Below are 12,660 nucleotides of genomic sequence, written 5' to 3'. Positions count from 1 at the left end.
AGAGATGGGGGAGAGAGAGAGAGAGAGAGGAGAGTTTCTGGCGTTGAGTGTATTTATCTCTTTTTCTCTTGCTGTCTCTGTCTGTGTACTTCCAGGGGATTTGGTTTTTAGTAGGGTACTGTGGATTTCTAGGTCCCCAGGACAAATCTCCTGCTGCCTCTCCCTCTCTCTGCCCTGTCTCTATCTCCCTCTGCAGTCTTCACTCCACTTGCTGGCCAGCGACTTCACAACTGCCTCCTGCTTTTAAGGTGGCTCTGGACGGGTGTATGTGGGGAGGGGGGGCCGCCTGGGCTGCTAGTGAGCAGCTCCTTAAATAGCCGATTAGGTATGCAGGATGGCCCCACTAGGATCTGGAGCTCCACGGGTTTCACCGGAGCCCTGGCCCTGGCTCAGGAGCCCAGCTGGAGTGAACTCTTCCCTCCTCTGCTATTCACACCGCCGCCGCTCAGACGGGTGTCCCCTGGAGCAGGTGAGGGCAAGGAAGGGGGGCTTTGGGGTCCATTCCTGTGCCCTCCAGAGAACACTGTATTCTCCCCGCTGTTTTCTCTGAGGAGCAGCTCCTTGGGGGGAAAGGTGGGGTGACCTGTTTCCGATCCCCTGTAGAATCTGAGCTGCCCGGATATAATAGGAGGAGTCCAGAGTTCTCAGATATATAACAAGGAGTTGGGGACTCAAGGTGCAGGCGAGGGGTGGGAATTCAAGGACTAAAACATACTTTGTGGAAAATAAGAAGAGAAATGAGGCAAGGAGGACTTGTCTGGAGCGATCTCTTCTCTTGTGCCTGTCACCACCCCCTTCCCACGGTGAGGCCTGGGTCCACGTGCCTATGTGGCCTGAAGGGGGGCGGTTTTGTTTGCTGGATAAAGCCCATTTGTGTGTCCAGCGGGGGAGGGGCTGCAGCAGCACCATGGAGAGACAGCGGCTCTGACTGCCAGACCCAGCCACCTCCCTCCCCAGGGAGCACAGATCTAGGGCGGCTTTTGTCACTGAAGAGGACACTGACCCCTGGCAGAGAGGCCGGGGCAGGAAGAAAGATGGGGAGACTTTAGTCACAATCACTTCCACCAGCAGAAAAAGGCGGACTCCAGAGAAGGAGAGGGGAGGGACGAGAGAGAGAGAGAGAGAGAGAGAGAGAGAGAGAGAGAGAGAGAGAGAGACCATGTGATCCAGATGGAAGCGGGGCCCAGGGTCTTCCCTCCTGCCTAACAAAGGGCCAATGCAGGACAAGTGGAACTGAGTGAAACCTGCCACCAAAGAGCTGGGCCAATGGAGCATTGAGGCTGCGCGTCTCAGGAATGTGGGCTGGTGTGTGCTCCCCAATGGGCCTAGAAATCCCGATTGGAATGTACATCCTAAATCCCTCATTAGAGAATGTGAAACCCACAGATAATTTGAAGCCAGACATAAAACCTCCTTCTCCTCCATGCTCTTCACCAGAGTTACCAGCCGGGAGGATGCACCCATTTGAGCTCCCTCTGCCCTCCTTGCTCCTGCTGAGTAGCAATAAATAGCCAAACAAAGGGAGCAGAAGCTAAATAAGGGAGCAGGATAAAAGCCAAATGAACAGAATAATGCATGTGCTGGATCATCAGCTCCTGCAGAGACAGGCACTCACCATGCCTTTCTGTCCCCTGTGATTGATCTGCAAAGCAAAGCTATTTTGCAGATGTCATTTCCTTTTTTATTCTCTTATCACCCTCCGAATTATTTTTCCCCTACAGGAAAGTTTTGTGTTTTGAGGTTCCTCCAAAGCTCCATCCATCCCATCTAAGAAGAATAAAAGGCTTAAAGTATAAATTGGACTTCTGCGGAATCAGGGTAGTTAACACAAAGGAACAGAAAAAAAGAAAGAAGGCAGAGATAGCTTGGTATGAAAGAAGAGGTCTAGTAGGAAAGAAGACGTCTGGACAGAATGACCTCTGCCAGGACAGAGTTCCCTGGAGCCACAGGGGCTGAGGATTCAGACTCCCAAGGCAGGTAATCTCTTGCCCAGCGCCACCTCCCGGCTCCTCTATGAATTTAAAAATTTTATTGAAACATTTTTGTGTGTGATTCCTTCTGGGAAGTATTTCCCTGCTGGTGGGATTTGGGATTTTGCCTAAACAGTTGAACATTCTTTCACAAAGATAGCTTAGCCTCAGATCAACACTTCCCTGATTCTGGGATCCTCCAGGCCTTTGTGCTTCCCAAATGGACAAAGGCCCTGTTTTCTAAGAAAGAGGGAGAGAGGAGGCAAGCACCGTTCTCTGGGGATTGACTTTATTTATTCTTTGGCTTTGCTGTAGTTATTTGTGTTGTTGCTTTCTAGCCATGCTGATTTGGAGTAGGTGTCAAGAGGACCCTTATATATAAGTTAAAATAAAAAAGTGACAAAATCCTCACTCCCCCTCTTTCTTTGTTTCTTACTCAAACTCTGGCACCTTTGTTTCAGTTCTGACTTCTCCCTCTCAAGCTTTTTTTCTCACTGGGGGTTGGCTAAAACTCTTAAAACCAAAACCAAGTATTCCACTGCCTTCTGGCGCCATCTCCTGTCCTTGCAAATGCACTGAAACTTGAATAAGTCAGAATCAAAAGTGTCCCAGTGTGGTGACTTTTTTGTTTAGTGTTTTCTTAAAAGGTCTTAACCTAGATATTTAAACTCACTAGTCTAAAACGCATTACAGGAACCCACTAAGTGCTCTGCGTTTGTGTGGTGGAGTAAATGAGAGTTCAATAAAGAAGGGAAGATCAAAAGGGAACAAGCATGGTCACACAGGAACTTACTCAAGCTCCAGTACTGCGGATAACTAATTGCCGAGAAGAGAGGATCCGTGAGGAGACAAGATTAGATGGAATGAGATTTCCTAGAAGAACAAGCCGTGTGCCATGAAGTAATAGAGACCCAGAGGTGTTCTAGTTCGGTAGGTAATCGCATTTATCACATGCTTGTCTTCCAACACATTGGTACTGAAGCCCCTTAAGCAAACTCAAAAGTGTTTATAAGAAATAAGTCAAAATAATTTAGGGGAGGAGGGTGGTCAGCACTCCTTGGATCATTTCTCACTTTTCCAGTTCACATTACACAACAGATACAGTATGAGAATCTTGTAAACAGAGGACAGGTAAAAGCTTGTGGTTTGAAATATTGTAACTCATTTACTTATAAAGGATAAATTGCAATATTTTAGGTTTTGTTTTTTTTTTCACCACTTCAGTACGAGCATCGACTATAGTTGACAGCCACAGATGAATGCGCACAGCCGGGCATTGACTTTAGCCGACAGTCGTGATATGACTTTTCTAATTTTTCATTTATCAAAATAAAATTGTGAACATTTAAAAATAATGTAATGAAAACATATATGTATATGTTACCTATTCTGATTTACATTACAAGTAAAGCTGCCTGTAAAGTAAAACAAGCTTTCAGTGCTTTAAAGCTTTCCTCATCACACAAGAGCAAAACAGATTCGTCATCAATGCACAGCACAAACTATCGTGGGGACTATGAGTGCCAGCTGTGGGCAAGATTTCGAGGCTGGTGAGCGGCGTACCAAAGTGGTTAAGAGACTGGGTCTTAGGGTCTCACTCTGTCACCTAGACTGGAGTGCAGTGGCCTGATTGTAGCTTACTGTAACTTTGAATTTCTAGGCTTAAGCAATCCTCCTGCCTTAGCCTCCCAAAGTGCTGGGATCACAGGCATGAGCCACCACATCCGGCCTTCATTTTTTTTTTTTTTTTTTTTTTGGAGACACAGTCTTGCTTTGTTGCCCAGGCTAGAGTGAGTGCCTAGGAGTCAGCCTAGCTCACAGCAACCTCAAACTCCTGGGCTCAAGTAATCCTACTGCCTCAGCCTCCCGAGTAGCTGGGACTACAGGCATGCGCCACCATGCCTGGCTAATTTTTTCTATATACATTAATTGGCCAATTAATTTCTTTCTATTTATAGTAGAGACGAGGTCTTGCTCTTGCTCAGGCTGATTTTGAACTCCTGACCTCAAGCTATCCACCCGCCTTAGCCTCCCAGAGTGCTAGCCGGCCTTCATTTTGTGTCATGCATTGCTTCTATGAACAGAATGCTGCCTGGTACATAAATATTTGTTGATTGAATGAATGCATCTAGTCATTGGAACATTTATTTACTTTCTTCCTGTCTCTGTTATTTTATAGAATTTTAGAGCAGAGGGCTCTCAGACATTATTCCAAACCCCTACCCTGTAGAAACTGAGTTTTGAGAGATTTAGGGATTTAGCCATGATTGGTCATATAGCTGCTAGACTAAACCAGAACAAGGACATGGGCACCAGTGAACTTTTTCCTACACCATTGGTTCTCAAATGTCAGTGTGCATCAGAATCACCTGGAAAGCTTATTAAAATACAGATCTTGGGCCTCACCCCCATAGTTCCTTTTTCTGTGGCTCTGGTGTGTGTCTAGGCTTACATTTGTATTCCTAACAGGTCCCAAGCTGATGGTGACACTGGTGGTTGAGGATCCACACTTGAGAACCACTGCCTTGTACCAACGGGAGAAGCAGAGGTATTAATAATAAGGAGTTTGCCATTCTTTGTAGGAATTCCAGCCATCTGGAATCACTCTTTGCATTCACCTTTTTCTTTGAGGTTACAGCAATTCCTTTACTAGTTTACAAACATATATTAAGTTCTTCTCAGTGCTAGGTACCATGCCATGCCACAGAAATACAAAAATGAATAAGACATGATCCTTGCCCTTAAGAACTTCATAGTAGGCCAGGCACCGTGGCTTATTCCTGTAATTCTAGCACTCTGGGAGGCCATAGGCGGGCGGATTGCTCGAGGTCAGGAGTTCAAAACCAGCCTGAGCGAGACCCCATCTCTACTATAAATAGAAAGAAATTAATTGACCAACTAAAATATATATACAAAAAAAAAATTAGCTGGGCATGGTGGCGCATGCCTGTAGTCCCAGCTACTTGGGAGGCTGAGGCAGGAGGATCGCTTGAGCCCAGGAGATGAGGTTGCTGTGAGCTAGGCTGACGCCACGGCACTCACTCTAGCCTGGGCAACAAAGTGAGACTCTGTCTCAAAAAAAAAAAAAAAAAAAAAAAGCAGCCATTCAAGTAGGTGTTTATCATTTTGGTTTTACTTTAAGATATGAACTTTTTAGGGTTTTTCTACATTTTTTGCCTTATTGCCTTCCATAAAGGTTATACTCCTCCGATGGTATTTATACAAAGTCATCACTCTTTTCTTCTTTCTTTAGGAACGTAAACTAAGGACCCTAGAATTGGTGTTCCACCTCTAGGCAAAAATTTAGTATTTTTCTTTCCCTTGTGACCTATCAGCTATCACGCAGAAATAAAATTCACTTGTATTGTGATTAAATTTCTGTACAATGACTCTTATCTTCTTATGGTCTTTCAGTATAAAGTGAGAGATAAGTTAATTTGGGGGAAATTTTGGCTTAAAGATAGGTAAAGTCTACATTAGTGAGTGTAGCAAGCTCTTAAAGATACATGTTAACCCATCATTTTATGAGAAAGTATGACACTAAAATAATTTCTACGAGTGCAAAATACTGTTGTATGTCAAAACAGCTTAAATAACTGAGCAGGAGAAAAACTTAATTAATGTATCACAATCCACCAATAGTCATCCAACTTCTATCAAATCTCAGAATATTTCAGTAGAATGACATTCAACTCTAATCACTAAGATTTTGTATTGGTATTTTTGTGGAAGCAATTGGCTTGATTGAACTGAAATTAAGTGGAAACACAAACACAGCCTTGGCAAAAAAAAAAAATCTAATCTGTATTAATAAGTAAAGAAGCAGGGGAACATAATTACTAAAACATATGGCAGAGGTGTACACCAAAATCATGTCAACAGGTATTGTGCATTGAATAAGTTTTCTATCTTATAATTGTGTAAGTTTGGATTTGGTATGCTAAATTTCTATATAAATAGATATAACTGTATTCTTGTCTTTCATCACAGAATTAGAAAAGCAGCTATTAGTTGAAAGACTGTTGGTCTACTGACTATATTTTGTTTGTGGAAAGTCCACAAGTTAGCAGTTAGTTATTTCATGTTATTTTTAAGTTTAATTTTTTATCAAAGTAGTAGAGGTATATAGTTTAAAAAGTCCAATAGATTAACAAAGGCTGTAATGAACCATTTTATTCTTCCTACATCTAAATCCTACTTCCTAGAGACAATCACTGCAACTTTTTAACTGTTTCTACTAGTATTTAACTTAAATTTCCAAAAACATGTTTATACTGCTATGAAGTATGTTTTCAAAAACATGTTTATGAAAAATGAAGCTTTATTTCTTTCACACAACATTTCTTTCCTGACACATACTTCTCCTAGCCTCAACCTCTTAATATAGTTATCCAAGGAGTGTATTATGAGGTTTCCTTTCTTGCAAAACTTTATTTATTTATTTATTGTTTGCTTATTTGTTTTTGTTTTGTTTTGTTTTGTTTTTGAGACAGTCTCACTTGTTGCCCAGGCTATAGTGAGTGCCCTGGCGTCAGCCTAGCTCACAGCAACCTCAAACTCCTGGACTCAAGTAATCCTTCTGCCTCAGCCTCCCGAGTACCTGGGACTCCAGGCAGGCACCACCATGCCCGGCTAATTTTATATATACATACATATATATATATATATTAGTTGGCCAATTAATTTATTTCTATTTATAGTAGAGACGGTGGTCTCGCTCTTGCTCAGGCTGGTTTCGAACTCCTGACCTTGAGCAATCTGCCCGCCTCAGCCTCCCAGAGTGCTAGGCGTGAGCGCCTCTTATTTGTTTTTTTGAGACAGAGTCTTACTCTGTCACCTGAGCTAGAGAGCGGTGGTTTCCTCATAGCTCACAGCAACCTCAAACTCCTGAGCTTAAGTGATCCTTCTGCCTCAGCCTCCCCAGTAGTTGGGACTACAGGCATGCACCACCATGCCCGGCTAATTTTTTGTATATATATTTTTAGTTGGTCAATTAATTTCTTTCTATTTTTAGTAGAGACAGGGTCTCGCTCTTGCTCAGGCTGCTTTCAAACTCCTGACCTCAAGCTATCCGCCTGCTTCAGCCTCCCAGAGTGCTAGGATTACAGGTGTGAGCCACTGTACCCGGCCTTCATAATAAGTCTTTGACAATTTTATTTTCTATGTTGTCTTTATCTGGAACTACTGCTAATTGTATGTTGAATATTCTGGAGTGATCTCTAATGTCCTTAACTTTTCTTTCCTTTTTCCATTTCTTTTTGTTCTACTTTCATGGAGATTTCCTCAACTTTATTTCCCACTTCCTTAATTTAATTATTAAGTTCTGCATTCATATTTTTAATTTTCATAAGCTTCTATCAAAGTTCTTTCTATAGCATTTTTTTTTTTTTGAGACAGAGTCTCGCTCTGTCCCCCTGGATAGAGCACAGTGGTGTCATCATAGCTCACTGCAACCTTAAACTCATGGACTCAAGCGATCCTCTTGCCTCAGCCTCCCAAGTAGCTGAGACTATAGGCATGAGCCACTGCGTCTGGCTAATTTTTCTATTTTCAGAGATGGAGTCTCGCTCTTGCTCAGGCTGGTCTCGAACTCCTGAGCTCAAGCAATCCTCCTGCCTTGGCCTCCTGGAGTGCTGGGATTACTGCCCGCAGCCTAGCATTTCTTCTTTTTTTAATGTAACTTTAATGATATTAACTTAGTGGTTAATTATTATTATTGTTATTTTCTTCTGCTCCCTGCTTTATCTCTGTTTCCTCTGAGTTCCTTTTTTCTTTTTGAGACAGAGTCTCATTTTGTTGCCCAGGCTATACTGAGTGCCGTGGCGTCAGCCTAGCCTACAGCAACCTCAAACTCCTGGGCTCAAGCAATCCTACTGCCTCAGCCTCCCGAGTAGCTGGGACTACAGGCATGTGCCACCATGCCCGGCTAATTTTTCTATATATTTTAGTTGTCCAATTAATTTCTTTCTATTTATAGTATTTATAGTAGAGACAGGGTCTCGCTCTTGCTCAGGCTGGTTTTGAACTCCTGACCTTGAGCAATCAGCTCGCCTCGGCCTCCTAGACTGAGTTCCTTTTTTTAATATGTTTATCTTTGGTTTCTGCTTTTATGTGGAAGTTCTTTCTAAAATATTTGGTGATCCTTACCTATCCATTCACATTTAAGAGTAAGGCACTTAAAATGTGTGTGTAGTCGTGTGTGGAAGCTCATGGACTGGTAGACTGCATGGTGAGGGGATATGGCCATTTCCTACCATTTGTCAGTGTCTCTGAGCTTGTATCTTAGTTGGTCAACTTCTCCAGAGAAGAAAATTCTAACTTTTTACCTGAAGGTACACTCAATTGTAAGATGAATGAAGGAGAGTTGGTTTTGGGGAGGGGGTCTCATTATTTGAAATATGGATTTTTACATTTTCTGCCAGTTTTCATTACATCTAACTTGGCGTTAGTTATGCCTAGTGTTTCTGAGTTTAGAGTAACTTTATTTTGACCTATGTAGGCCAGAGTAGGGAAGAGGATTTAGCTGCTTTTAATATGAACTTCAACCAATCTTCTGTCTTAGCCTTACCCTCACCCTTGTCTTTAAGTGTTCTTAGTGCCTCCAAATTCAGAGTCTTTGTAGGTTCTACATTATAAATGTAGAACCTACATTTCGGTTTGTCTCTTAACCTCCTGCAGGCAGTTAGGTTTCGAATTTCCCCTCTCTGCTAAGATACATAACTGTAGTTTATTGGTATCTCTGAAGGCGACCTCAATAATAGCATTCTTTCTTTGTTCAAAGGTCCTGAGCACATTGAAAAATCAAGCAAAAAGTAAATATTGAGGTCAACGTATCACCTTTATTATTGTTAGAGATCAGATTGGAGGATGCAGGTTCCTATGAGAGTCAGTGAGCCTGCTGACTATACCCCAGAATCAGGTGGCTGGACTGAGGCAGACCTCAGTGTGCAGTTCTCATGGGCAGGCTTCTCTTCCCAAGAGCAAGGAGGATGGAGGTGAGTGGAACAGTCCGCTTAGAGTGGATAACAAAGGGCTGCGAGAGCCCCAGTTACACTAATTGAGTTCTCTTCTCAAGAAGGAAAACATCAGACATAAAGAAGCAGCATTTCTACATTGTTCATCAGGTTTACAGATTCCTTCAAAAAATTTTTTTATTTGAGACAGAGTCTCGCTTTGTTGCCCAGGCTAGAGTGAGTGCCGTGGCGTCAGCCTAGCTCACAGCAACCTCAAACTCCTGGGCTCAAGCAATCCTGCTGCCTCAGCCTCCCGAGTAGCTGGGACTACAGGCATGTGCCACCATGCCTGGCTCATTTTTTCTATATATATTAGTTGGCCAATTAATTTCTTTCTATTTATAATAGACGGGGTCTTGCTCTTGCTCAGGCTGGTTTTGAACTCCTGACCTTGAACAATCCGCCCGCCTTGGCCTCCCAGAGTGCTAGGATTACAGGCGTGAGCCACGGTGCCCGGCCTAAATTCTCCATGTTTAACCAGAAGTTTCAAGTTATTTATTTTTTTGTTTTTTTTTTTTTTTTGAGATATAGCAAAATCAAGTTATTTTTTGAAAGTAACCTTGGTACCAAAGTTACAAATTTATTTTAAGGCAACTATTTATAATATTATCTGTGCTACTGGATAAACACAGTGATGTAATAATCCTTAGAATGCAAAATCCTTAAATCATTTCTATTTGATATTGCAATATGGATTTATTTCTAGGAGACTTACTCTTCTAATTTTGTTTGACTTTGGCTAACATTAAAACTACTTTGGCTTCTTCTCTGGGAAAACACCAAATGGCAGATGACGCCGGTGCAGCGGGAGGGCCCGGAGGCCCCGGGGGCCCTGGAATGGGAGGCCACGGCGGCTTCCGTGGAGGCTTCGGCAGCGGCATTCGTGGCCGTGGTCGCAGCCGTGGTCGGGGCGGGGGCCGAGGTCGCGGAGCTCGCGGAGGCAAGGCCGAGGATAAGGAGTGGATGCCCGTGACCAAGCTGGGCCGCCTGGTTAAGGACATGAAGATCAAATCCCTGAAGGAGATCTATCTGTTCTCCTTGCCTATCAAGGAGTCTGAGATCATTGATTTTTTCCTGGGAGCGTCTCTCAAAGATGAGGTTTTGAAGATCATGCCAGTGCAAAAGCAGACCCGCGCTGGCCAGCGGACCAGGTTCAAGGCGTTTGTTGCCATCGGGGACTACAATGGCCACGTTGGTCTAGGTGTCAAGTGCTCCAAGGAGGTAGCCACTGCCATCCGAGGGGCCATCATCCTGGCCAAGCTCTCCATAGTTCCCGTGCGGAGAGGTTACTGGGGGAACAAGATCGGCAAGCCCCACACTGTTCCTTGCAAAGTGACAGGCCGCTGTGGCTCTGTGCTGGTGCGTCTCATCCCTGCCCCTAGAGGAACTGGCATTGTCTCAGCCCCTGTGCCCAAGAAGCTGCTGATGATGGCTGGTATCGATGACTGCTACACTTCAGCCAGGGGTTGCACTGCCACCCTGGGCAACTTCGCAAAGGCTACCTTCGATGCCATCTCCAAGACTCCTGACCTTCGGAAAGAGACAGTATTCACCAAGTCTCCCTACCAGGAATTCACCGACCATCTTGTCAAGACCCACACCAGAGTCTCTGTGCAGAGGACCCAGGCTCCAGCTGTGGCTACCACATAGCATTTTTATATGAGAAAAATAAAGTGAAATTAAGTCTGTTAAAAAAAAACTACTTTGCACTCCCTTAGTTCACAGAGAGGTGATTCAAACTGGGAAAGCTCAACCTAGAATTTTAAATTTTTGCAGATATTCCCCAGAATTTTGTATTCATATGAGAATATTAAGGGTTTATTGTAAAAATATGTAGGCCTCCTCACTTCATCATTTATGGACAATCTCTCCACAGAAGAGGATACCAAAATAAAGAAAGAATGGGACTGGAGAAAAGCTAGAAAATGTGGAGTAGTTCAATCATTTTATAGTTCTCATGGTACTGATTAGAATCTTTTCTAACAAAGTCTGATAAATATCTTTAACTAAGGTTTAATAAAATAATAAAGTATACTTACTAGTTACCCAGGAGTTTTTATATCTCAATAAGGATCATAAGATTGAATACCTATTTATGGCATTTTGAGCATCAATAGGAAGTAAGAATGATATTTTAGGGAGCAGAACATTTTTGGTACTCATGAATTAAACAGGATTATAATGGTCACTTTTGGAAAAAAGACTGAACTTTTATCTGAGGAACTGGATTTGAGATTCATCTTTACAAATTACTAGTTATAGGACCTTTGGTATATCCCTTGTTTTAGTTATCTTTTGCTGTTATTGTTTAATTATCTCTTAGTAGCTAACAAACTATCTCAAAATTGAATAGTTTAAAACAAGAACCATGTTTTATTTACTCAAGATTCTGAAATTTGGGCAAGGCATGGTGAAATAGCCCATCTCTATTCCACATAGTGTTGTCTGGGGCAGCTCGACAAAGGGCTGGAGGACTCAAGATGGCTTCACTTGCATGGTTGGTCCCTGCACCGGGACAGCTAGGGGATGTGGCTGGGACAGCTAGGGGATGTCTGGTCTCTCTCTCCCTTTGTAGTGTCTCATTCCCCGGGGCCTTTCTCTTTCTTCAGTGAAAGATATAATGGCTTAGGGTAGTTGAACTTCTATATATGAGAACTGTCTCCCAAAAGAACAAAACAGAAACTGCCAGGTCTTTTAAGGTCCACTAGACCCAGAACTGGCACAGTGTTATTTCTCCTACATTCTATTGGTGAAAGCAAGTCACAATGCCAGCCCAGATTCAAGGGGAGGAGAAACATTCCCAGGTGTGATGTGTGCTAAGAAATTAAAAAAAAAAAAAAAAAAAAAAGAAGGCTGGGGGCTTGGTGGCTCACGCCTGTAATCCGATAATCCTAGCTCTCTGGGAGGCCGAGGTGGGTGGATGGTTTGAGCTCAGGAGTTCAAGACCAGCCTGAGCAAGAGCGAGACCCTGTCTCTACTGAAAAAAAAAAAAAAAGTTAATTGGCCAACTGAAAATGGAAAAAAAAATAAAGAAATAAAAAAAAAATTTAAAAAAAGAAAAAAGATAAAGTAAAAGAAAATTAAAAAATAAAATAAAATAAAGCAAAAAAAGGGGGAGAAGAAACAGATTCTACCTTTTGATGGGAAGAGTGCCATGTGTGCACAGGATGGGAGAAATTATTGATGGCCATCTTTGTACTTACCTCACCACTTAACCTCAATAAAATTCAGTCTTTTTCTTTGTAAGAGTAACTCACTCTAGATCTATAGATGGAATATACAGATAAATATATAGGCTGGGTGAAGGTGGCTCAAGCCTGTAATCTTAACACTCCAGGAGGCCAAGGTGGGAGAATTTCTTTCTTTTTCTTTTTTTTTTTTTTTTTGAGACAGAGTCTCACTCTGTTGCCTGGGCTAGAGAGCTGTGGTGTCTGCCTAGCTCATAGCAACCTCAAGCTCCTGGGCTCAAGCAATCCTTCTGCCTCAGCCTCCTGAATAGCTGGGACGACAGGCATGTGCCACCATGCCTGGCTCATTTTATATATATATATATATATATATATATATATATATATATATATATATATAGTTGTTGTTGGCCAATTAATTTCTTTCTATTTTTAGTAGAGATGAGGTCTTGCTCTTGCTCAGGCTGGTTTCAAACTCCTGACCTTGAG

At 42.6% G+C, this 12,660-nt stretch overlaps 1 long non-coding RNA gene and 1 pseudogene across 1 annotated transcript; both read left to right on the top strand.

Annotated features, from left to right (window-relative positions):
• Window positions 1-13: 13 nt before the first annotated feature.
• Window positions 14-4,810, top strand: LOC105872983 (uncharacterized). Its single transcript, XR_012918151.1, has 4 exons — window positions 14-469; window positions 1,722-1,977; window positions 2,664-2,900; window positions 4,440-4,810. It is a non-coding gene; the product is annotated as an uncharacterized LOC105872983 (long non-coding RNA).
• Window positions 4,811-9,719: 4,909 nt separating this feature from the next.
• Window positions 9,720-10,670, top strand: LOC105872979 (small ribosomal subunit protein uS5 pseudogene; annotated as a pseudogene).
• Window positions 10,671-12,660: the final 1,990 nt, after the last annotated feature.

This window comes from Microcebus murinus, chromosome 2, assembly GCF_040939455.1.
Source record: "Microcebus murinus isolate Inina chromosome 2, M.murinus_Inina_mat1.0, whole genome shotgun sequence".
Taxonomy (NCBI): domain Eukaryota; kingdom Metazoa; phylum Chordata; class Mammalia; order Primates; family Cheirogaleidae; genus Microcebus; species Microcebus murinus.
Note: the sequence above shows the minus strand (reverse complement) of the source record. Positions and strands in the feature narration are given on the sequence as shown.